Source organism: Odocoileus virginianus, chromosome X (genome assembly GCF_023699985.2).
Source record: "Odocoileus virginianus isolate 20LAN1187 ecotype Illinois chromosome X, Ovbor_1.2, whole genome shotgun sequence".
In the NCBI taxonomy this organism is placed as follows: domain Eukaryota; kingdom Metazoa; phylum Chordata; class Mammalia; order Artiodactyla; family Cervidae; genus Odocoileus; species Odocoileus virginianus.
The window spans coordinates 10,523,397-10,550,501 of NC_069708.1; the positions used below are offsets into that span (position 1 = coordinate 10,523,397).

The 27,105-nt window shown below is 42.0% G+C and overlaps 1 protein-coding gene across 1 annotated transcript in view; it reads left to right on the forward strand.

Moving 5' to 3' along the window:
• SYTL5 (synaptotagmin like 5) overlaps positions 1–27,105 on the forward strand; it is a 376,311-nt gene that overhangs the window by 92,813 nt on the left and 256,393 nt on the right. The window contains exons 6-10 of the mRNA XM_070461916.1: positions 732–866; positions 8,450–8,541; positions 17,845–17,937; positions 18,428–18,502; positions 18,888–18,981. The gene's annotated coding sequence lies outside the window, so the exon portion shown is untranslated. The remainder of the gene's footprint in view (positions 1–731; positions 867–8,449; positions 8,542–17,844; positions 17,938–18,427; positions 18,503–18,887; positions 18,982–27,105) is intronic.

Sequence of the window (27,105 nt, forward strand, 5' to 3'; positions counted from 1 at the left end):
TTTGCTTGTTTTGGGTATCACTGAGGGCTTCCCAGGTGGCTCAGTGGTAAAGTGCAGGAGATGCAGTAGACACAGGTTTGATCCCTGGGGTGGGAAGATCCCCTGGAGGAGGGAATGGCAACCCACTCCAGTGTTCTTGCCTAGAGAATCCTATGGACAGAGGAGCCTGGCAGGCTACAGTCCTTGGGGTCACAAAGAGTTGGACCTGACTGAGCATCTGAGCACAGCACAGCCTCTAACCATATGGGCCTTAAGCAAGGGGTGAGAATAATCATGTTAATTGAGAATAAACAGGAAAAATTCTGCCACCCCCAATGATGTACCCTGAGGGGCCTCAGGATGGAAAAGAATAGGATACTGGCCCTAGAGAGCTAAGATGCATATCAAAGGAATGATTTCCCTGAGCCCAGACTCTTGTATCTTCCCATACATAGAATAACCCTAAATTCAGTAACTTGAGATATCTGGTTTCCTTTTGTTAACTAACACTAACCTTTTGATGTTCCTACTACTTGGTTTTTGTTGCAAAACTATATCCTGGCTCCTCCCTTATCTCTTCAGAATAGTCCCTTAGAGCTACCTGACAGCTTGTCTCCTATGCCTAAGTCCTCAGTATGTCCACTGAGTAAAACATATTTCTCAACTTGTAGGTTGTATAATTTTTCTTCAGTAGATACTGTATTGGTATTCTCTAACATAAGTTGGTACACCCCTGTTCTTCCTTCCAACAGGTACTTCCTTCTTTGCATAGAGGACTTTTAAAGATTAAATATGCTTTGAAGCCCAAAGGAATGGTAAGATTTCAGCACAGAAACATACTGCTCGGGTGGTGGAAAGGAGAGCTCTTTTTCAAACATATCACAGAGGTAACTGCCTTTCTTACTTGAGGACAAAACTAAGCATAGCATATTACTCCAATGTTTAAGCTTTCCATTTCAGATTTAATTTTGCTTTAAAGAATAGTACTGATTTCCTGCTTGAACAGTGATTCTCCTCCATCACTTCTCCAGTCCCATTTTTAGCCTTAGGTGATAAATGGACAAACTTTTGCAATTGGACTTTTCAGAGCATTACTCTCTAAGTATAAAAAAAAATGATGGAGAAGGAAATGGCAACCCACTCCAGTATTCTTGCCTGGAAAAGTCCATGGACAGAGGAGCCTGGCGGGCTGAAGTCCATGGGATTACATGGCTGAGCATGTGTGCACGAGGGTGGACGGAGATGGGTTGGCAGCAATAAAGTGGTAGAACTAAAAAAAAAAAAATTGAGAGAATCCCCTGGTGGTCCAGTTGTTAGGACTCCACGCTGTCACTACCAAAGGCCTGAGTTTGATCATTGGTCAAGAAACTACAATCCCATAAGCCACACAGTGTGGAAAAAAAAAAAGCAACAAAATAAACAAAAAAGAAAATTGACATTGGATTCTTAAATTGTGCCTTTGCAGCCTTATATTGAAGTATTTACTGTAATTGAAACAGAATTTCAAATCTATACGAAAATGTTAATGATGGACATTTGCTTACCTAATACATAGTGAGGCCAATCAAACTGAAATTTTGGAATTTGGAATAGAGAAAGGTTATTGCAGGGCCATGCAAGGAGAATGTTGGCTTGTGCTCAAAAAGAAAAAAAAAAAGAAAAGAAAAGAAAAACCAAACTCCCCAGTGGTTTTGGGGGAAAGTTTTTAGAGGCAAAATTTGGGATGAGTCTGCAGGGTGTGTGACTTTGTTCTGATTGGTTGGTGGTGAGGTAACAGGGCGGTGCTCTAGGAATCTTGTGCTCAGCCTGAAGTTACCATTCTCTACCTTGGTGGGCACCTTAGTTCTTGTATTGTTTTACATATATATATATATATATATATTCATATTCCTTGGGGAGGAACCAGGATCCTGCACTGTAGTCTCTTGATTTTTTTTTTCCTCCTTTGTTTCTGCATTCCCTCACTTCCCTAATTAGCAACTGTTTGAAACTGCTCTTTGAAAATCAGGGAGGTCTAGGAGGCTGAAGACTTTATTCCTACAAATAAGAAAGGGGGACATGGAAAGAGTTTCATGCCCTGGAGGGCCTCAGAAGGTCCAGTTCCATTACAAAAACAAGTAGCACAAATAATTTAATTTTTTTCTGTTAGATTTGGTCCAGTGGTTAAGATTTCTCACTTCCACTGCAGGAGGCTCAGGTTTGATCCCTGGTTGGGAGAGCTCCACATGTTACATAATGTGGCCAAAAAATAAAATAGTGCATATACTGGACATTATAAAATCCAAGAATTTTATACTAGAAATGCAATTTAAAAATAATACCTCACCTTGGACCTTCTAAAATAAATTAATGTTATAATGGATGGGAACAAGAATTGGAAATCAAGAAAGAAGCCCAGAAAGATAAAATATAAGGTAGTGGGTATTACAAGTAGGTTTAGTTTTTTTTTTTAATTTATAGTTTCCTACCTTTTAAAAGTGAGAATGTATAATTTAAAAAATCATGATAAAACTATTTCATTAAAAATTAAATATGAATAAGAGATCTACTTTTATAATTTTCAGAGAGTTAACTGAATCTGCTAGGATTACTGGATTTAAGAACTAGCTTTAGTAACCATTTGGGCTGATTGTTTCATTTGGGGGTTGAGGTTGTTGAGGTCAGAGAGGTGCTGTGCCTTACTTCAGCTCACATAGTAAATAAGTTGGCAAATCTGGATATAAAATTTGGATTTCCTGGAGACTCATCTAATATTTATTCCACTGTGCCCCCAATCAATTCTACATGTCCATCTCCAAAGGCTATTATAAGACAGGAGATGTGGCAGTCTCTCTGTTAGGTATTTGTGTGTGTGTGTGTTGTCAAGTAAAGGGTAGGTCACACAATAAAGAATCTGTCTGCAATGCAGGAGACTTGGGTTCAACCCCTGGGTTGAGAAGATCCCCTGGAGAAGGAAATGGCAACCCACTCCAATATTCTTGCCTGGGAAATCCCATGGACAGAGGAGCCTGGCAGTCTACAGTCCATGGGGTCAGAAAGAATCAGACATGTCTAATAAAGGTGTGCTTTGTAATTCAAACTATATTGCACAATGATAAACACTGCCTACTGTAAATGTTAAGACAGAAGATAGAAAATCAGGTTGTGGGGCAGCTGTTTGGCTAGCCTAGGTGGCGGAAGAGGGCAGTTCTGCCATGTGCCCTGGGAGTTGTTGACTTAAAAAATATTCACAACCTAAAATTTGAGAGTTATGTTTTATTCAGTGGAAATTTTTAGGACTTCGAGTCTAGGAGACAGCAACTCAAGTAACCCTGAGAGAACTGCTCCAAGGAGGCGAGGGTGGAGGGAGCTAGGTTATATAGAAGTTTTGTAACAAAAGACAGGTATTCTGAACATAAAAAGATTATTGTAAATTAAAGTAAACCAGATATTCCAAGTTAAGGAATTCAGTGATTTTCTATGTTTGGGAAGATGTAAGAGTCTGGGCTCACTGAAATCGTTCCTTTCATATTGCATCCACCTCAGCTATCTGGGGCCAGTTTCCTCTTTTCACATCCTGGGTTTCCTTAGGACATACTGCAGGGAATGGGTGCTAGATGGCAGGTATTTTCTTTCCTGAGTTTCCTCAGGGCTCATTGACTCACATTGGTGGGCTGCAATCACTGATGGCTGTGGCATCCTTGTTTACTGCCATGGCAGGAAATATTCCATTTCTCAGCATGTTACCAAGAAGTTCAGCATAGAGATTATTCCTCTGACTCTTTCAAAGTTAAATCTGTGAGATTTTAATATTCATTTACAGTTCCCTCTCTGCTTATTTAGACTCTGAAGCTTGAATCCTAGAACCTATCAAGTAAACCTGCCTACAGCATCTCAGCCAGTAATGGGAAGATCTAGGGCTTGAAGTCAGTTCTGACTCTCTTAGCTGACACTCTTCAATTCTGAAGTATTAGAAAGAAAAAGGAGAGGTTTACTCTCCTTACTCACTTATTCCAGAGTGAATTTATTTTATTTTTAGTTTTAAGAAGCAATTATATCATAAGTAGAAAAGCTTTGGGAAATGAAAATCTCTAATCAGACACTTTATTGAAAGGATTGTGGTTCCACTAAAAGAGCTGGAGTTACGAGCAGAATGGGAGAGGATATTTGCTGATTCCTTTGTCAATGTGGCATTAAGGGAAACCTAGGTGGCCTGGATGTTAAAGAAAAGGTATTAGGCTGCAGAGAATACTGAATTAATCACAGCAACAAAGAGTGGTAAGCAGACCGTGCTGGTACTGGGAGTGTTTTTGCAGAGTCAGTAATAGGAACTGTACATGACCTGGAGAATACTCCTTACCAAACGCGATTGTGTGTGCCTGATGCATAGTGAGGCCAAACAAACCAAAATATCAGAGCTTGGATCAGAGGAAGGTTTATTGAAAAGCCAGGAAAGGAGAATAGTGGCTTGTGCTAAAAACAAACAAACAAAAAAACCCCCATACTCTGATTGTTTTGGGGGAGAAGTTTTATGCGCAAAATTTGGGGTGAAGGCTGCAGGGTGTGTGACTTTCTTCTGATTGGTTGGTGGTGAGGTAACAGGGTGGTGCTCCAGGAATCTTGTGCTCAGCCTGAAGTTACCATCCATACTTCACCTGTGTTCTGTGGTCAGAGCTCTCCATGGAGTAGTCTAATGTAGACAACTATCTAGTTTTTTTTTTTTCTTTTTCTTGGAAGTTCATATTAGAAAAGAAAAGTTAAATTGTCTCTTCTACTACAGATATGTTAATCCTAGAGATAGTTTTGGATGACACATAGGTTTTAATGTTTCCATAATAAGGTGATATGAAGCCAAAAACTCCTGGATATGGGAAGGTGTTTGGGGGATGAGCATACAGAGTCTTTTTTAGAAACATTTTAAAAGCAAAGTGCAATTTGCCTAATAATAACCTACCCAGTAGAAAAGAATTGCTTTAACTTTCTTGAGTGCTTTCCTCTCAACTCTGACAAAATGAACGCCTGTTGGCAATTTAACAGTTCCTTGGTTTTTAGCTGAAAGAAAATCAAATAAATGGAGTGCTGCTAATACTGAGGTGAATGTGCAGTCTTGCAAGACTGGATTTAACTTGTTTTCCAAAATAGATCACATAAAATATATGTGATAAAAATATATCACACTTATAGATCCTTAGGTCAGGAAGATCCCCTGAAGGGGAGGGCATGGCAATCCACTCCAGTATTCCTGCCTGGAGAATCCCATGGATAGAGGAGCCTGGTGGGGCTACAGTCCATGGGATCCCAAAGAATTGGACACAGCAGAAGTGACTTAGCACGTATGCACATACTGCATTTAGCTATTTTTCTGTGTTATTTTATCTTTGTGTTATACTGATGCCTGATATCCTATATGTATATTGGTCTTGCCACTGTGAGAGAGAATTAAATGGGAACGTTTTATGAATGAAAAATGTTGCCTGCCATATCAATGAAGATGCTGTGACCATCAAGCCATCTTCTTTGAGAAGTCAAGTGAGTTGATCTGATGACAACATTGTGCCTTTATAATAATTTTAACAAACACAAAAGTATAGGGTGACATTGGAGAAAGTGGGAGAGGGTGGCTGAAAAAGAGAAAAGGATAAAAAATGTAGGTGGGTAAGACATCATGTACCCGACATCCTGTACCCATCTAAAAAAAAAAGTTCTCCATAATAATGCTGACATTGGGGGTGTGGGGGTAGTGGTGAGCAGAATAGAGCATCTGATATTCTGAAAATTAAACTTCATCGTCTGTATCAAAATTAACCACACACATACATATACTGGAAAAAAGACTGATTCAGCCTTAATGATACACTATAAGTAGATTTGCATTGAACTGAAAATATGTCCATGTGAAAGTATATCAAAATTAAAATCTCATTTGCATACATAATATCAGTTAGAGCAAATGTTCATTGCATGATAATCCTCCCTCTAGGAGAGGCCATTAGGTTGATTTGCATTCATTTAAATGTTCATGTGAAACGTGGATTTTATCTATGCAATTACGAGAGTGGTTAATACATTGTGCTATTAAAACAGTTAAAGAGTACTCAGAATTTATAAGACACAAATGTGGCATTAGATGGGCCCAACTCAAAGGAAAGCCTCTCGCATAAAAAGACTCCATTTCTTCAGTGTGGGCAGAGAAACGGAAACTAATCACTCCACACAAATTTCTCCACATTCGGTGTTTTTCTTGTGGCAGGGATTCATGAATGAATGGAGAGTTATATTTACAGTAAGCAAAATAATCAGTAAACTACATGATATATTAAAGATGTGATAGATTGCAATTATAGCCATGAATTCTTTTCATCCCTGTTTGTACACCCTTCTACTGTTTTACTTTGCAGCTCTTCTCATTAAGCACTGGAGTCTTTCTCAACCCATTAGATCTAGGCTGTTCACAAGACTTACTTTGGCCAAAGGACATTAGCAAATAAGATACAAATACAAGTAAGGTTCAAAAAGTGCTAGCTCACTGGGCTTACTCCCTTATTATTCCTGGAATCCTCAAAGAAAGTGTGTTAGTCAATAAGTTGTGTCTGAGTCTTTGCGACCCTATGGACTATAGCCTGTCAGGCTCCTCTGTCCATGGAATTCTCCAGGCAAGAATACTGGAGTGGGTTGCCATTCCCTTCTCCAGGGGATCTTCCCAACCCAGGGATTGAACCTGGGTCTCCCGCATTTTAGGCAGATTCTTTACTGTCTGAGCCATCAGACCTCTATACCACTCAACCACTATATGAATGATTCCAAGGAAAACTGCTGGAAGATAAAAAAGCTACATGGAAGAGAACAACCACTAGAAATGTGAATGAGGCCATTCTGGATCTTGCAACCATCAGCTGGCCTGCCAGCTGACCATAGATCTATGAGCAAACCCAGGGGAGGTCAACCGAGTCAGTCCAGGCCAGAAGAGCTGCACAACCAACCCACTGTTGACAAGTGAGATAAAATGGTGGTTGTTTAAAGCTGCTAAAGTTGCACTGTTTTGTTACAGAAGTAGCTAACTGGTGCATGCATGCTAAGTTGCTTCAGTCCTGTCCGACTCTTTGCGACCCTGTGGACTGCAGCCTGCCAGGCTCCTCTGTCCATGGGATTCTCCAGTCAAGAATACTGGAGTGGGTAGCCATGTTCTCCTCTAGGGGATGAAAATTTCCCAACCCAGGGATCCAACGTGTCTCTTATGTCTCCTGCACTGGTAGGCGGGTTCTTTACCAGTAGCACCACCTGGGAAACCCTGGCTAACTGGTACTGCAGGTTATAAATATTTTAGACAGAACGAGAGCAGAGAAAGTGTGATTAGAGGTGTGTATGTGGATGTCTGGAGGGATATGTTGCCGTTTTAGATAACTTTGTTGGCAATTCCCGGGGATCCAGTAGTTAGGACTCCCTATTTTCACCACTGAAGGCCTAGTTTAATCCCTGATTGGGGAACTAAGATTCCCACAAGGTGCATGGCATGGCCTAAAAAAAAATTTTTTTTTAATTTAAAAATAAATAAATAACTGTGTCAGGGAAGGCTTTGCTGAGCAGATAACATTTGACTCAATATATGAAAGAGATAAGGAAGTGATTCATGGGGTTATTTAACAGAAGGGCATGCCTGGCAAAGGGAATAGCAAATAGAAAGTTTCTGAGGCAGTGTGTCTGGCTATTTTGAGGGAAATCAAGGTCAGAGTGTCTGCAGTACTGTAGGAGATGAGGGCAAAGGGGTAACAGGAAGCCATCTATTTATTCCCCGAGTTCCTTGTTAACATCTGCAAAAAAAGAGCCTTCCAATGTATACAATGGGATACCCCTGTACCTCGCCCTGACTGATAGGAGACCACCCTAATGAATCAATCCAGAGGTAGAACACTGAGACAAACTGGCCAACCAGCTTCTTCCTCCTGGGAAATTGAAACTTGGAAACCAGGAAACCAGAGATTAAAAGGTGTTAAGAGCTGAAGTCCCCTTACTTGCTGAGCTCAAGAGACCCAGGGTCCACACCCAGTTCTAGTTGTTGAATTTCTAGAGCTGGCTGGCTTCTTGTCCATGTCAAAGTTTCAGACCTAAACTGACTTTTGAGGCCATGGAACACCCCTGAATCATTACAATGAATTTATTCTCACTCTCAATCTTTTTTCTTAAAGTTAGTTTCCATTGCTTGCAAATAAAAGAACCTTAATTAATGCAATCATCTTGTGATTTCTCTCTTGTTTGTTAATGTATGCCTTCTCTTCTGAAATGGGATTATTAGATTCTTAGAGAGAAGAAGAATTTCTTCAACTTATTTCAAATCTTTTGTCTATCCAGCTGTGCATATAGGGCAAGATAATCACAGCTAAATATTCATTCAGTGCCATAATGTGGCAAGCACAGAGCTAAATGCTTATGTAGATTATTTTATTTGTCATAATAATTCTATGAATAACTACTCTGATTATCTCCATTTTTACAGATGAGGAAACAGAGGCCAGAGAGGTGACATGGCTAATAAATGGATTCAAATCCAGACAATCTCACCCACATTCTTTCAGGACCCAGCATCAAGTAAGTACTTAAAGATAATTGTGTATTTTTTCATTGAAGTGTACTGCTGCTAAGTCACTTCAGTCGTGTCTGACTCCGTGCGACCCCATAGACGGCAGCCCACCAGGCTCCCCCATCCCTGGGATTCTCCAGGCAAGAACAGTGGAGTGGGTTGCCATTTCCTTCTCCAATGCATGGAAGTGAAAAGTGAAAGTGAAGTCGCTCAGTCGTTTCTGACCCTCAGTGCCCCCATGGACTGGAGCCTAGCAGGCTCCTCCGTCCATGGGATTTTCCAGGCAAGAGGACTGGAGTGAGTTGCCATTGCCTTCTCCGTGAAGTGTACTAGGTATGTGCAAAATCACCATCTGGGATGATCATCTGGCCTTCACCATCCAGATAGGGTTTCTCCAGCATCCCCTCTACTATGGGCAGAGAGGTTTTATCCTAGGAACTTACTGTCAGTGACAAGTTAGGGGTTATAATGTACAGACAGCAGGAAACCATGCCTGCTCAGAAAGTGTTCCTTATCCCATCAGGGCCAGACAGGACAAAAATGGATCACATTTTGGGTCAGCATTCTTGTTAAGATGCAAATAAGTTATGCAAATGTGAGTTAAGTATAACATGACATGGATTCATTCACATACATCAGTACATATTAATTTACCAGGAAAAAACAAACAAACAAACAAAGCTCTGTGAAGGCAAGGCCTGCGACTCTTCTGCTCACTTCTGCATTACCTCACACAACGTCTGACTCATAGTATGTACCCATTAAACGATCGCCAAATGAATTGGATGAATGAGTAAAGAGAATTAGGCACCAGAGAATAAGGGTCCAGCTAGGAGAGTTTAAATACATAGAATTATCCATTTCTGATGGATGCATATGAATCTTATTATCTGAATTTTATTTATTAAAATTTTTTTTCCTTTGGTGGCACTACATGGCATGTGGGATCTTAGTTCCCTAACCAGGGATGGAACCCACACCCACTGCATTGGAAGGGCAGAGTCTTAACCACTGGACCACCAGGGAATCCCAGTATGAATTTTACAATTCTTCTGAGTTGTAGGGGTTTCTGTGTTGTACACGTGCACTGGGTGAACTTAGATGAGGCCATTCCCCTACGTTTTGGAGGTAGGTCTCACAGGAAGGGTAAGATGAGAGTTCGAATCAATAATGCAGACAAGACTGTCAGAAATGCAGTGGGGGAGCCACGATGGGTGGCAAAGCAGGGACATGTCCTTTGATTCTAATTTGAAGACAGAATAGACATCCATTGTCTCAGCTGTAGGTGGCTAGAATGTAGATGACAAACTTGTGTAGAGAAGTTGCCTGGTACCTGGGGAGGAGCACCGTGTTGATTGGAACATTGATAGTTCCAGTTTCTTATCCCTTCCTATATAGATGCCCATTGCCATGTAATTTTGCAGTGCCTTCTTGGGTTCAGTATACTTCTCTGTCCCTTGACCTTGAGTTCAGCCAAAGGATTTTATTTGGCCAACAGAATGAGGTGGCAATGATGCTGCACCAGTTCTGAGCTTAGCAAGAGACTTTGCAAGTTTCCTCTTGTGTCTGCCCTTTTACTATTACCATAAGAAGAGTATGCAGGCGCCAGCCTTCTAGTCCCACATGGTAACAGACTCCATGTAGCAGAGTCACCTCCAACCGAGCTCAGCCTAAATTAGCTGACTCTGATTTAACTCATAGATACTTGAGAGTAAACGATTCTGGTTTTAAGCCACTGGTTTTTGAAGCATCAGTTTATGGCTAGGGCTAATTGATACAAGCTGGAGAAGGCAATGGCACCCCACTCCAGTCCTCTTGCCTGGAAAATCCCATGGATGGAGGAGCCTGCTAGGCTGCAGTCCATGGGGTCGAGAAGAGTTGGACATGACTGAGCGACTTCATTTTCACTTTTCACTTTCATGCATTGGAGAAGGAAATGGCAACCCACTCCACTGTTCTTGCCTGGAGAATCCCAGGGACGGCGGAGCCTAGTGGGCTGCCGTCTATGGGGTCGCACAGAGTCGGAGATGACTGAAGTGACTTAGCAGCAGCAGCAATTGATAAAAGCACCAAACTTATGGAAGAGCAGACCTTAGTTTGAACTCTAGCTCAAACTACAGTTGGCTATGTGCCCATGGACAAAGCATTTAAATGTTCTGAGCCTCAGTTTTCTCATCAGTAAAATGGGCATAATGATAACTACCTTATCATTTAGGGCTACTAAGAGGAATATCAAGATAAGTGTGAAAATCTTCATAAATAAATATTAGATTAATGCTTTTTTTCTTTATTAATGGAGATCATTGGTTCATTCTACAATATTTTTTTTCTTCTTTGTGTGTTATAGGAATGTCACTTAAAATTTTATATTGTCACAACTGTTCTACCCCATGTCAATTTTTATTTATTTTAAAAGTCATGTATTTATTTTCTATGTTTTAAAATCTCATGTAATTTTCAATTGAATTACAGTTGGTTTACAAGAGCTTGTTGATTTCAGATGTATAGCACATGTCAAAGTTTTAATGAGGAAACAGTGAGCCTCTGGGGGCCACAGTGGTAGTGGGAATAAGTGGAAGACTGAAAGACCCTCAAGAGGAATAATGAAACTCAAGTGGGCAAAATCAATACCTCCCCACTCGGTGCTTTAATGTTTGGTTTCATAAGAAAACATTTCCTGATGCTTAGAGGGAAAAGCCATCTGAAGCAGCCCAACTGTCCCTGCCTTCCTGGCCACCCTTGATGTCAAAAGCCTAGAGATGAGCCAGAAGATAAAAGGAGGTACAGGAAGAGCAAATCCGACAAGCTATCATAACATGACACTTCCCAGCTCCAGGGGTGCTGTAGTTGATGCACTAGAAATGCAAAAATACCCAACTCTTAGATCCAGCTTCTCTACCCACAAATTATTACTCCTCCTCTGAGCTGACAACCCATTCTCTCTGTCTCATTTGTCATTTAATTATGTGCTGCCCCCGTAACACTAGGGTGTTACTCTGATCATGTTAATTTCAGTATTGCATGGCCTCCTTGTAATTTTTCTCTTCAGACCCTTTATTTATTTGTTTTTTCCAGACCTTTTATTTTATGTCAGGTACTGATAACAATGGATTCTTCCCATGACAAAACAGATTTACAGATTTATAGTCAGCTTGTGATGGTTTAATGCCAAGATGTTATAGAACCATCTACCAGTGTAAAGGGGTTCAGTGGAAGCAGACTTAATGATTAATTGGACTTTTCAGATTTAAAAAAAATCAAGCAACATAGCAAACAGACTTTTTCTAATTTACAAGTATTAGTAAGCTTGTAGGGGGATCCTTACTGCATAATATTCATTATTTGTTCTCTTAAGCATAACAACTTTGCTTGTTCATGTCGAATAGGCTGAATGATGCTAAAACAGGTCTTGCTTTTTAGAAGGTAGTATTTAGGGAGTCACACACATATGATAGGGAGGCTTAATCTGTTTTAACTTTTTAAATTTACTGTCATATTCCTAATGCCTGGAAAAATTCCTGGCACATAGCAGGCAAATATGCACTCCAGTATTTCTTGACTGCCTACTACCTGCCAGATTCTGTTCTAGGCACTAGGGATAAGCCATTAAGTAAAGCAGAAATGCATGTTTTCCTGGTGTTTATATTGTACAAGTGGGAGACAGAAAATAAAGAAATAAGTGAATACCATATTTAGTATGTCAGATGGGATAAAAACTATAGGGGGAAATAAAGCAGGAATGGGGGATGGGGTACTGGGGTTAGGAGAAAGAGTTAGTATTTTAATTTGCTAGTCAAGGTCAAGGAAGACCTCAGGGACAGATGACTTTTTTTTTTTTTAAGGCTGCCTGCATATGGCATGTGGGATCTTAGTTCCCTGACCAGGGATCAAACCTGTACTCTTTGCATTGGGAGTTCAGAGTCTCATCTGCTAAACTGCCAGGGATAGATGACTTTTGAAGAGAAATCTTAAGTTGTTAAGAGACAAGCCCTGGTGATATCTGGGGGAAGAGAGTTCTGGGCAGAGGGAACAGTTAGTGCACCAGCTTTATATGTGGAAGGAAGAGCAGGAAGGCCAGTATGAACAGAATGCAGGAAACTAGGGAGACAGAGGAAGATGACAGGCTTAGAATGATGGAGAACTCTAGAATATGTTGAGACTTAGTCCATTGTAAGAATCTGGTTTTTACTCTGAGGGAGACAGGCAATGGGGGATTTTGAATAGATGAATGACATGTTTAGAATTATAATTTTTAAAATAAATCAAAGATTAAATTAATAATAAATTGTAAAGAGACAAATTTCATGTTCAGAAAAACTGCAGACACCTTACATTTAAGGACATGGAAAATAACTTCCCACCCTTTAAAAGGGTGGGCTGTGATTTTCTTCCAAAATGTACGGTATAAAAAGGGAAAGAAGAACAGTAACTTTATTTTGTGTTTTGTTTTTGGCTGTGTGGTATATGGGATCTTAGTTCCCAAGACAGGGATTGAACCTATGCCCCCTGCAGTGGAAGCACAGAGTCTTAACCACTGGACTTCCAGGGAAGTCTCCCCAAATTTTATTTATTTATTTATTTATTTATTTTATATTTCTATTTTATTTTATTTTTTTTTCATTTATTTTTATTAGTTGGAGGCTAATTACTTTACAATATTGTAGTGGTTTTTGTCATACATTGACATGAATCAGCCATGGATTTACATGTATTCCCCATCCTGATCTCCCCTCCCACCTCCCTCTCTACCCGATCCCTTTGGCTCTTCCCAGTGCACCAGGCCCGAGCACTTGTCTCATGCATCCAGCCTGGGCTGGTGATCTGTTTCACCCTAGATAATATACATGTTTTGATGCTGTTCTTTTGAAACATCCCACCCTCGCCTTCTCCCACAGAGTCCAAAATTCTGTTCTATACATCTGTGTCTCTTTTTCTGTTTTGCATATAGGGTTATTGTTACCATCTTTCTAAATTCCATATATATGCGTTAGTATACTGTAATGGTCTTTATCTTTCTGGCTTACTTCACTCTGTATAATGGGCTCCAGTTTCATCCATCTCATTAGAACTGATTCAAATGAATTCTTTTTAATGGCTGAGTAATATTCCATGGTGTACATGTACCACAGTTTCCTCATCCATTCATCTGCTGATGGGCATCTAGGTTGCTTCCATGTCCTGGCTATTATAAACAGTGCTGCAATGAACATTGGGGTGCACGTGTCTCTTTCAGATCTGGTTTCCTTGGTGTGTATGCCCAGAAGTGGGATTGCTGGGTCATATGGCAGTTCTATTTCCAGTTTTTTAAGAAATCTCCACACTGTTTTCCATAGCAGCTGTAGAAACCTGCTGAATACTTCCTTGGCCAGGTGACCAAGGTCAACATCTACAGTGATGTCATACTGATAATATATACACTATCAATACTCTTGTATATACTATCAAGGGTATATACAGTCAACATAGAATTTTTTTCTTAAAGGATAATTCCAGCCACTGTGGGAGAATAGATTAGAGGGGTCAACGGGCAGAAGCAAGGAGACTAGCTGGGCTGTAATAACTGCTGTAATTTCTGCTGTAATAACAGCAGAAATAATGGTGGCTGGACTAGATGGTAGCAGTGCAGGTAATAAGAAGTGGTTGGATTCTAGATGTGTCTTGAAGGTAGAATAGGCAGGGTTTGCTGATGAATTGGATGTGAGGTGTGAGAGAAAGTCAAAATGATCTAAGGATATTTAGCTTGAGTGTCAATATGGACGGAGTTTCCATTCAAAAAGATGAGGAAGACCTGAGAAGGAGAAATCTGATGAATATATCAAGGGTTGGATTTTGTATATAAGGCAAGTTGCAGATTCCTATTTAGCCATCCATGTCATGCCATGCGTGTGCACTTAATTGTGTCCGACTTTTTGTGACCCCATGGACCCACCAGGCTCCTCTGTCCATGGGATTTTCCAGTCAAGAATACTGGAGCGGGTTGCCATTTTCTATTCCAGGGGATCTTCCCAACCCAGGGATTGAACCTGAGTCTCTCCTATCTCCTGTGTTGGTAGGCGGGTTCTTTACCACTGCGCCACCTAGGAAGCCCATTTAGCCATCAAAGTGAGGATATTAAGCAGGTTGTTGGATTAGTGTCTGGAATTCAGAGGAAATTCCAGGTGGGAGATAGAAATCTGAAAGTCATCAGCAAATAATTGGAATTTAAAATCACAAGACCAGATTAGATGACAGGTGCTTGATAACTATTTGATAGAAAATAAATATATACCATCTCTTCATAAGAATTGTTTATATGCAGTTGCAAATAGGGGAATGAAATCAATATAATGTGGAAATTGTATTGGAGTGTAATTATAACCTTCAGCATGAAAGGAAAAAGGACTCAACTTGGCTGCTGCACAGTCAGAAGTCTTCTTAGCTTTATTTTAAGAAAATGAAAAGTGAGAGTCTGTACCAAGGGGCTTCCTCCCCAAGGAAGCCTTACTTATGGTTCTTGCACCAGGTAGATTGCACTTCCTCCTGTGCTTACCTTAATGACAAGCTCAGGTCTGAGTTCCACTTTCTTGTGTGCTGTCTCAGCTCTAATAAGTCAGAATTTCTGCTGTGTTGGTTTATTGCACATTTAATATTCTAGGGATAGCCTCTTGCCATATCAAACTGTTTTGTCTGAGACATTCATTTTTTATTTTATTAATGTTCTGCTAATAAGGTTGCATACATTTTGAGTGATCTGCCCCAACTCTATTTTTTTCCATAAGTCTTGTTACTTTTAGTGTGCTTTTTGCAAAATGAGAGATTTTTCAGGGAAATGATTGTATACATGTAGTGGACATGTTACTTTTGTCCACATCTTTCCTAGCATCTTTCTCTTTAGGAACTGTACCTTCCTCATCAGGTAAGGCTATTAATCTGTCTGTTACATTCCCCTCCAAAACAGAGGGACAGGAATGGGCACATGACTCAGGATAGCCAATCAGAACACATCACCTACCTGGCCCATGGTGATTGGCTCAGGAATAGACACATGACCCAAGCAGAGCCAATCCCTGGAGCTTTGCTGGAACTCTTAGGAAGTTAGGACTCTCTCAACTCTGGAGCTCTCTTGGACATTATCTGACTAAATGATGATGCAATTGCAAGAGAAAGACACAAATTAAGAATCCACAGTAAATTATTCAACTCCTGTGTATTTCTCCCATTATTATTTTCTTGGAAAATACATAGTCTTTCTTCAAGTCTCAGTTCAGTTGTTATCTTCTGATGAAATAATTCATGACCACTGCACCTCCTCCACCGAGGGCTGCAAACTCCCTTCTCAATCCCACAATACATTGTACACATCCCTTTTACAGCTTTGCTGCCTGAGTTTGTTTATTGTCTGCTCTTCCCCTTACCCCACTCCTCGGTATATGGTGTATGGCATTCTTGATCTTAGTGACTTTGCTTATTCATCTTTATAAGCCCAGGACCTAACATAATGCCAAGCACATGGTAGGTATATATTAAATATGAGTTGAATGAATGGATGATGATATGATTCTAGTAATACTTATAGTTGATCACCTTGCATGAAAAGAGACATTGCCTTACACACACACGCACAGACACATACACACTCTAGGGGAATATAGGATTTATGAAAGGAAAGAATTTTGATCCATGATGCTGAAGCTGAAGCTCTGATACTTTGGCCACCTGATGCAAAGACTTGACACCTTAGAAAAGATCCTGATGCTGGGAAAGATTGAAGGCAGGAGAAGAGGATGACAGAGGAAGAGATGGTTGGATGGCATCATCCACTCTATGGACATGAGTTTGAGCAAGCTCTGGGAGTTGGTAATGTGATGGGGAAGCCTGGCACACTGCAGACCATGGGGTCACGAAGAGTCGGACATGACTGAGTTGAGTGACTTAAAATAAGCTTAAAACAATACAGTTCATTGAGATGAACCTTGAAAAGAATACAGTAAGGAAGAATGCAGAGTATTGGACACTTTGGAAGAGGAGAAAAAATAAAGTTAGAAAAGAAACAGTGACTTTTAAACTTGGAGAGGAGAGAGAGAGAGAGAGGCTGAGGGATGATATTATTAAGGGAAGTAAGTATGGATAAGGAAGAAAAGTAAAAGGAAATAGATGTGAAAGGAGGAAAAGTAGAGAGGTGTTGGTGGAAGGCAGGAGTGGGAAGGAAAATCCTGGTGTCAGGCTGGATATTGGAACACTGAAATGAATGTCATAGTCTCTGCCCACTCTAGGGGAGATCTAGGTTTGTCATGATGGTTAAAATAAAAGAAAGGGGATGATGAGAAGGGTGTGTGTTAGGGGAGATTACACACTTTTCTGAATGGGCAGCAACCTTCCACAGTTGAAATGCTGTCCTCAAGCTGGGAATATGTGCCACTCTACCCCCATTCTTCTCTCTTTCTCTCTGAACTCTGGATTCTCAAGCTTGTCAAGACTAACAGCATTTTTATTCTACACGCTGTTCATCCCAGTTTTGATATGGTGGAGGCAGGACTGTGGTCTCATCACCCTTCTCCACCCAGCAGAGCAAGATTTTTATTGTTGTTTCCTTGCTAGGTCTTGTCCGACTATTTTGCAACCCTATGGGCTGTAGGCCGCCAGGCTCCTCTGTCCGTGGAATTCTCCAGGCAAGAATACTGGAGTGCGTAGCCATGCCCTTCTCCCGGGGATCTTCCTGACCCAGGGATGGAACCCTGGTCTCCTGCACTGCAGGCAGACGTTTACCCTCCAAGCCACCAGGGAAGCCTGTGGGAGGGTCTGGGCATTGCCTAATCCAGTTGGCAGGTGGAAAGAGTTGTTGGAGGAGCTTCTCTGGAGTAAATTGATCAGGACCCTACGGGGCCTTCTCCAGACAGGCCTTCTCTCCTATCCTCGGCTTTAGCTCCTCTCTGCAAGAGGCGCCTAGGTAATAGTATTTGATGTAAATTTCCTGAGTTGTTTTGTAAATGTGAAAACCCCCCACCAAAAGGAAGATGTTAACTACTTAATGAGCACAAAGCCCCAGGCCTCTTGGAGCCTCAGGACTGATGAAGGTAACCCTTTTGACACCACCCAGCCACCTCACCAGCTGCCAATCAGAGACTTGCACAGGATTTAATCACAGACCCTGCGACCTCCTTCCCTCACCTGACTTTTAAAAAGTGATTTGTGAAAAGCCTTGGGGGGAGTTTGGGGCTTTTAGGGCTGGAGCCACCCCGTCTCCTGGCATGACCCTGCAAGGGACGGTTTTCTGATCCAAACTCAGACCTTTCTTTTCTTTTCTTTTTTTTTTTTTTGCCTCACTGTGCAAGGGACTTACTAACGAGCCTTAATAAGGCGGGGGAGACCTGCAGGAAAGGATACACCTGGGATCTTGGAGCCAGCTGTGCTCGCTTCTGGAAGGGGTAAGTTCTGGTGCCCCGGTCATAAGGGGGAGACCGAGGGTGGCAGGGCAAGAGAGTCTTGCCGGGTTGGTCCTGCCTGCCCCGGAGGGGAGGGGGTGCGGGCCTTGGCGTTGCGTGTCCAGATGGCACGTGGAAGGTGTGTGGAGCTCAGATGGTAGACCAGGGTTAGCGGGTCCCCGGGTGGCGGCGGAGAGGGGAGACCCACGACGGCAGCCCCTGTCCGGCACGGTCGTCTTCAGGGGCGAGCTGTGGCAGGCACGGCCCGCGCTGGATGGGCTCTGGCGCCGCCGCCTAGGGGAGTCCGGCAGACGGCGCTGAGCTTGAGGGCGGCCGGAGACGCCCCCCAGCGCTCCGACCCGGTACCTGCCGGGGGCGGGCGGCGCGAGGGGCGCGCGGCGCGAGAGGCGGGCACCGAGCGCGTGAGTCACTCGGCTCCCCGGGGCTCGGAGCGGGACTTCGCCTCCCGCCTGGGGTCCAATTTCATCTTCAGCTTCGGCGACTCAACCCTGAATACCTGCCCCTCCTGAGGGGGGGACCAGCGTTCTTCCGTCTAGGTAACGGCCAGGTGAGTTTCTGGTCTTTGGATGCTTGGGTGGCTCGCGGGGAGGAGGGGGGCGGTCTTCCAGTCTGTGCCTCGGTCTGCCTTTGCTTCCACCTCTGGTTCTCTCCGTTGGAGACAGAAAGTTCGATTTTGAAAAAACGCAACAGAAAAGATCAAATGCATGCTCAGACCCCAAACAAGCCAAACTCTGGGGCCCTATTTAATTTCCCGGGTATCTTCAAATGTCCGGATGCGGCGTTTATGGGGCTAGGAATGTTCGATTTGTTTCGTGTGGGTCCCTCCTCCCCCACTTTCTTTCTGGGTTATTCTCAGAGGTCGCGTTTGAGAGGGGGGTTGGGGGACAAGGGTGACGAGAAAGCTGGAAGGCTGAGCTGGAATCCCCTGCCAGGGCGGTTTCCTCATTTCTCTGCGAGGTGGCAGATGCTGTACCGTAGCTGGAGTTGGGATCTTGGAGCCAGCCCAGGACCTGCCGGAGCTGTAAGGTAACTGCAGTTTGCTGCATATCAATCTCGGCGCCGCTGACTGAATCAAAATGTTCCGGAGGCACAATTAATGTGAATGCCACGATCATGTTGAAACAATTCACTGAAGGACTCTTGAATATTTTATTTTAAATGTATCGTATTTCAGGAAAATTTTAGGAGGCTACCGCGGGTCTCATTTTCTCTATTTTCAGAGATGCATCCAAACCTATTATTTCTCTTGCAAGAAAATCAATGAACACTGTCTCTTAGAAGGATTTAACATTGCAAAGCTACCTCTTACTTTTCTTTTACCAGTCTGTGTGTGTTTGTGTGGGGTTGTGGGGGGGGAGGTGCTCCCACAAACTGCTTTTAGAAAAATCGTCGCGGGGAGGGTGCATGCCCCTTTCTCGACCATTAAGCTCAAGTGTTTCCCTGACTATTAAATAGGTACTAATTGTTGCTGCTCTTTTTTTTTGCTTAAAAGTAGCAAAGGAAAGAACCTCCTAGAATGCCCTGCGTTTGTGTCTCATCTTGTCGACTGATTGCTTTATCATCAGTACTGTTTGGTTTGATGCAGTGTTAACAGGTGGTCTAAATTCACAGCACAGTTTTGTTCTAGACGAACAACCCTGCTGATATGGGCGGAAAGTCGAAAGTCTCCTCACCCCCCCCCACCAAAAAAAAAACCAAAAAAACCCATGTCTTTTTCCTGCTTTGTGGGAGAGAGAAAGATGGTGGGGGCAGCTTTTCTGGCAGTTGATTGGGTCGCCTATTATTAATTGTGCTTTCCTGAATCATCATTTGGTTTATAATCTGTGACTATAGAGATGAACCTTTACCCTCCTCCCCCCAGAAAATGAATAAAACCTGAGATGTTTAGTCAGTTCCCAGGGGTAACTTTTTAGAGTTAAATGGAAACTGTGATGGTCCCTTTTTTTTTTTTCAAAGCTCTTCCCAGGGAGCCCCCCCAAACTGACTCAGGTTTCCTACCTGTTGGATAACATGACTCTTCTCCTCTGCCTCTTGTGACTCTTAGTTTGCACACCAGTCTTGCTCAAGATAGTGAAATTTCTTGAAAGGCAGGGTAATGTCTTATTCATCTGTATATTCTTGGAGCCTATTAAATTAGGTGGGGGTCTGAATGAATCAATGAATACATGAATTTGGCAGTTTAAATTGGGTTTGGCATCCCTTGAACATCTCCTGGGCATGCTTTTTCTTCACTCCTATAAGATAAGCCTTCTAATTCAATGATTCCCAGTGTGGATTCTCAGACTATACTTATTCTAAATAAGGGTTTGACATATGTGGAAAACATCTATATATTAGTTATGACCTGTTTTTTTTTCCCCTGCAACAGAAAAGTCAACTAAAAGCGGCTTTAACAAATTAGAGAAAGCTGACAGCAGGTGATCACTGGAGTAGGCTCAGTGGCCCAACAGTGTCAGGGGATTGGACTGATACCTTACCCTCCTGGTTTCCTGGGCTTCCCTTGTGGTTCAGCTAGTAAAGAATCCGCCTGCAATGTGGGAGACCTGGGTTTGATCCCTGGGTTGGGAAGATCCCCTGGAGAAGGTAAAGGCTACCCACTCCAGTATTCTGGCCTAGAGAATTCCATGGACTGTATAGTCCGTGGGGTTGCAAAGAGTTGGACACAACTGAGCAACTTTCACTTTCCTGGTTTCAAGATGTCTGTAACAACTCTAGGCATTACATCCTCATCCCACATTCAAATGCAGTTAATGGGGTAGAAAGCGGTAGAATAACTTCCTCCTGCAACTTTCTCCTATCAGAGAAGAAATAACTTCCCCAAAGTTCCTCAACAGAATCTCCCTTGTATCTCATTGGTCAGAGTTGGGCCACCTATCAATCCATGAGATTGGACTGTGGCATGGGGAGGCCAGGAAATATCTGGCTTTTTAGCTTGTATTGTGGAAAGGATCCCGGGGAGAGGGGCTTTGGAGAGAGATTTTGGGAGCTAGCTGGCAAGTCTGTTGAACTGTCATGAAAGAAAGTGGTTCTGTTTTAGCCAGTGATGGTATTAATGATTGGTCCCACTGCCACATTAAATATTAAGCAATGTAGCAAAAGCATATTCAGAACAGGATTATTTTCTCTCTCGGGCATGGTATTTTAAGGGTGCTAAATCATTTTTGTGGAGTGGTAACTTTTAGAGACTGCTGGTAGAAAAATAAATTTCTATATATAATATATATATGGCATGTATGGTTTTTCATTGTTATAAATGTGGGTCAGATCCTCCAGATTCTGAAAGAGAGTAAACCTTCAGTAAGTAGATAGTTTTGCTGTGAGTTTGGGAGCATCACAACCTCGCAAGGACAAATGGAAAGGGGTTTAGCAATTTAAAAAACTAATTACTGGTTTGGCACCTATGCCCCGAAATTCTGGGTTACACAAACTCAGTGTCTCGAATTTGCATCCTAGGAGTCTGGAGAGCAACTTAGCTGGAGGGGCAAGAACATGAGAAGTAGTAGATACTGATGATTTAGGGCAATGGATTTTCTTTAGGAGCCTTCTCTGTTCCTTACTGTGGAACTTGTACTACAAAAAATGTTTGAGATGATCCTTAGCGCACACATGAAAGCTGAAGTTGATGAAAGAAAAGAGAGCATATATCTCACTGCCAGTTTGGATTCTTGACTTTTCCAGTAGGAGTCCTGATGTTTTGCAGAGGGGACCTACTCATGGGAGCTCAGCTAAGAAAGTTCCAAGAGATTGAAATGTAACGATCAATCCTATGCTTTAGCTTTCTCACCAGTCAAACGAATAAAGAAGACTATCAGTGGTTCTCAAACTGTTTTGCACTTTAAAAATCACCCAGGGAGCTTTTAAAAGTCCAGATTTACCGGCTGATCCCTGGACTTCCTAAATTGGAACCTCTGGGAATGGGATACAGGCGCCAGGACTTTTAAACCTCCCTAGATGATTGCAGTATGCACCTAACTTTGGGAACTGTTATCGGTTGCTCCGGCTTCCAAAATGAAGTACCACAGACTAGATGACTTAAAAACCAAATTTATTTTCTCACAATTCTGAGAGCTAGATGTTCAAGGTCAAGGGGTTGGCGGGGCTGGCATCTTCTGATTTAGGTCTCTCTCCTTGCCTCGCACATGGCCGTCTTCTCACTGTTTGCATGTCTTTGATGTATCTGTGTCCCAATCTCCTCTTACAAGGACACCAGTCATATTGGATTAGGGCCCACCCCTCATTTTGATTTCATTACCTCTTTATAAAAGCTCTGTCTCCACGCACAGATTCTGAAGTATTAGGGGTTTAGGATTTCAACTGGTGAATTGGAGTGGGGTTGGGGGTGTGGGGGCAGAATTCAGCCCAGAACAGGAACCACTGGACAGGTATGAGTACGGCATTACACGAAAGTTACTATGCAGACAATTCACCGGAAGATCTTTCTATAGTTGAGATTCCAGTTCACTGACTCTGGGTGAGGCATGAGGGTCTGCAGTTCTCACGAACTCCAGGTGATGCCAGTGCTGTCAGTCCCCAGATAATGCTGGAAGCAGCTTTGGTGCTGTCTAGATCGGTAGTTCTGAAGCTTGAGCAGGCATGGGAATCACCTGGAGAGCTTCTTAAAAACAAATCGCTGGATCCTGGCTTCAGAATTTGTGATTCTGTAGGGTTAGGGCCTAAGGGTTAGAGCCCAAGTCTCCAAGCTGGCAGTGAGATATATGCTCTCTTTTCCTTCATCCACTTCCAGCGTTCGTGTGTGCGCTAAGGATCGTCTCAAACATTTTTTGTAGTACATGTTCCACAGTAAGGAACAGAGAAGGCTCCCAAAGAAAATCCTTTGCCCTAAATCATCAGTATCCACTACTTCTCATGGTGCTGCTGGTCTAGGGACCACCCCTTGTTTTTTTATTTTTTAAATGTTTAATTTCAGTTACTTACAGTTCTATCAGTCTGTATACACTTAATATTAAACACACAGGAAGCTGGGGCTCCTAGCGGAAATACACATTTTAATTTGGGGGATTGTTCAGATACTGAGAAGAGCTTTGTGAACCATGTTTCTCTCACATTTTGAGATTTTGTGGTATGGAGTGAATCTAGTTCATTACACACATCATTGTTTGTGAAGTTTATAGTGTTGTACTTTTTGTTTTGCCAGGCTTAATTACGTTATCTGCTCAAAAGACAAAGGATGAGGAAATGAGAGAAAATGCTACACTGAGGTCTCTCTTAATCTCTTATGCAAATGGAGGTGTATGAATAGGGAGTCTATACATCGGCCCGTTTATCTCTATTTATGTTTCTTTTCTAATCACAGAGCTAAATTGCAGCTTGCCCTTATACCAGCTCAAAGATGATTTTATGAGATGAGTTGCTGGCTTCTTAAATGTGATTTTTTTCTTGGGAGGATTAACTATTCTAGAGATTGTACAATCCGGGGCCAGGGGGAGGGAGGCATCGCACATTTCTCAAAACACATTAATTTTAAATGCTAATTACATTTTTATTTCTACATGAGACCAATGGTGAGCTACATCAAACAATATCCCCCTCTCCAAAATGATTGGAGGTGGAAAAATAGTTTGCCTGCTCTTTGAAAGTTCAATTAGTAGAATTCACGGTCTGCAGATGTTTTTACTTCGTTGGGAGAGTAAAACAAGAGACTGTCTGCAAATGTGAGACTAAATGGTTTAGAAACATCCAAAAACTTATGTTAGTGACCTGGGTATAATTTCAAGAATGTGGTTGTAGTTTTTTTAAAGTAGAAACTTGTCCCCCCAAATAGCTATATATATATATATATATATATATATTTTTTTTTTTTTTTTAGTATATTGGTCACTCTACCTTTGATATCTCATTTAGCTGTTGTAACCTCTAATATATCAGATATGTGTGTGTCAGTTATCTGCTGCCATAATAATGCTGCATAACAAGCAACCATAGAATCTCTGTAGCATATGACAATGTGCATATTATAAGCTCATGTGTCTAGGTCAGCTGGGGGTTAACTAGACTGTTTTGTTGATCTTGGCTGGGATTGTTCACATGTCTTGGGTTTATCTGGATATTGGCTGATGTAGGCTAACCCTTTCAGTTTTTTCAGATATATACACACACACACTTTTTTTTAATGTTCTCTTCCATTATAGGTTATTATAAGATATTGGGTATAGTTCCCTGTGCTATACAGTAGGTCCTTGTTGGTTATCTATTTTATATATAGTAGTGTGTATATTTTAATCCCAAACTCATAATTCATCCCTCCCCTCTCCCCTTTCTCCTTTGGTGACCATACATCTGTGTTCTGTGAGTCTTTCTATTTTGTGAATAAGTTCATTTATATCTTATTTTTTTTTTAGATCCTACATATAAGTGGTGCCGTATGATATTCGTCTTTTTCTGTCTGGCTTATTTCACTTAGTATGATAATCTCTAGGTCCATCCATGTTGCTGCAGATGGCATTATTTGATTCTTTTTTTTTTTTCTTAAATCACTGAGTAATATTCCTAGACTAAACTTGAGTGAAGTAACTGGTGCCTGGGCTCTGCTTCACATGTTTGTCATCTGGCAGGTTATCCGGTCATGTCCTCAGGGCAGCCGGCAGAGGTGCAGGAAAGAACAAATGGAAACAAACAGGTCTCTTGAGGCCTCGATGCATAACTGGCATACCCGCACTTTACCTTGTCCTGTTGGCCAAAGCAAGCCCCATGGTTAGGCCCAGAGTCAGAGTGGGAGGACCCTACAAAGTGATGACCAAAGAAATGGATGTAGAGAGGGATAAAGAACAGGGACTATTTTTTTGCAGTCTATCACAGAGGAGAAAAAGTTTTGAGACATTAAATAACTTGTTCAGATCCCATTACTTACAAGAGGTAAAGCCAAGACTGAAAAGCAACTTTGATGCCAAAGTTTAACACTCTTTCCTTTATGCCACATTGCTCTCCTACTTTTTATTGTACCCTATTTAGAGCAAAACTGTGTCAAGAGAAGGCATATGTACAGCCTAGAAGATAAAAAATTGTCACAAGTGAGATTCTGGGCACATGCATGTATATATACATTGTTCTATTTTTCAGTTTGCTCAATTTGTAGCGTTTATGTTTTTATTTTTTTATTAATGTTCTCTCATCTCTGGTATGAAGCATGTAAAGTATTTCCATTTTAAAGTAAAAAATGGATTCAACTTTTAATCCTATAAATCTAAAGAGGTTTCATGCTGCCCCATTTTCCCTGGCTTCTGACTTTTCCAAAATTATGCCAGGTTTATAGGGCCTCCTATTCAGAATGAATTTGCTTATGCCAAAAGTGTTAGAGTTTGCCCTCAGGGTCTTCGCACAGTTTCCACATTCTTGGTGAGTTTTGCCAGCAATTGGTAAACCTCCCGGCACTGTCCAGGGGAGAGGTTACCTGTGATATTTCCAGCATGATCTTCGGACCTGCAAGGCTAAATAAACTCAGTTGTAGAGACGGATACAAGAGGGTGTCCAAGCCTAATGCCGTTAAAGAGTTGAATTGTATAATGAATTCTGTTTCTCCTGATTTCATGCTTGGCAGTCAACCTTATGATTCTCCATGTCCATTGCCTTCAGGAAGCGAATAACCTGGTCAGGCTGTCTGCTCTGTGTGAAAGTTACATTTCTCACTGTAAGTTACTAAGCAGCCACTCTGACTTTAAACACTTATGAGCATTATGGGAGTGAGTCAGCATCCAGCACCTTCAAGCCTGAGAAATGCAGAGACACTGATAAGATCAGTTATCCGAGCTCGCACTGCTAGCGTTTATCCATCATTTTCTGCATCCCAGCAACTGTGCAATTTTATTTACATGATCTCATTTGGTCCTCGTAATAACTTTGTGAAGTAGTACTTTTACTTCCAATGTACAAAGAGGAAGACTGCAGTATAGATTTGAGAGCTTGCCCCACATCAAACGGCTCCTTTGGCAGCGACCTCTAATTGCCATTCAGTGTCCTTTCTTGCCTTCTCCCGTAGTGACAGTGCAGTTTTCTTCCTGGTGCCGATGCATCCACTGATGGTCTCTGTGACCCAGCATCTCTTGTACCAAGGTGTGATCCTATGACTGAGCGGTGCCACAGAGAACTGTTGTGTTGTGTGGGGACTTCTTTTTCTTTTGTGTGTGTGTGTGTGGGGACTTCTAAGGAAGCCTGCCTAAAGAGAGATGGCTTGGCTGGTAGGAGGGTCCTTTGCATACTTCCTGTTTCCTCCAGCTGCTAGCCCGGAATGCAGCCATGAAGGCTAGAGCTGTCTTGGACTCGGGAGTGACGCGTTGCATGTATGTTAGCACTGATGCGGTGAGAATGGAAAAGTCAAGGAATCTGGGCTCATGATGGAGCCCTGCCGCTACTGTGCCAGCTCCATTTCACAGCTCTTTGCTGGCTTCCTGAGCATATTAGTGTTGTCCTAGCCAAGAAGAAAGGTAGCGAAGGCTGTTGGGTAGGCAGTGGACAGTGTTGACATACTTTGTGCCAAATACCTCCTGTTTGAACTCTGATAGACACATGTGTTTGCGTTCCATCCCTGCCACTTAGTAGCTGAGTGTATTGGGCACATCTTGTGTCTCACTGTGCATCCTTTCAGCCTCCCTTTAAGTCAAGCCATTGATCCTGCCACCAATTTCATGTGGGTGTAACCAGACAGGACTTTGCTTGAACCTTACAGTGGATAGTTCACTTTCCACCCTGGGACTGCTTCGATGTTACAACATAGAGGCCTGTTGGAACTGCCTGGCACTCACGTAGGTATTATGGACTGTGAGGGTATTTAAGGCCTGTGAATCAATCCTTGACTAACATGGGTTGGGAGCCAGAGATAAAGGCTTCTTTCTCCCATCCTTGACTAGATAATTTGGAACTGCATTTTAGTTTTGTTAGCTTCTAAGACATTCACATAAAGTTTAAGAAAGGTGAAGGTCCCCATTGCCTACAGTTTGTGGCCAACTTGAAAATATGCCCCTGTATTGATTTGCTCTTTTCTGCTTCCCTTTCCTAAATTCCCCAATTCTATTTTCTGAAATCAGTTCCCCAAGTAAATTACTTGCTGCAAACCCTTGTCTCAGGCTCTGCATTTCAGGGAGAACTTAGGTTAAGACCTTGTATAACTTTGAATTAGTTGTACTGATAAAACTTTGG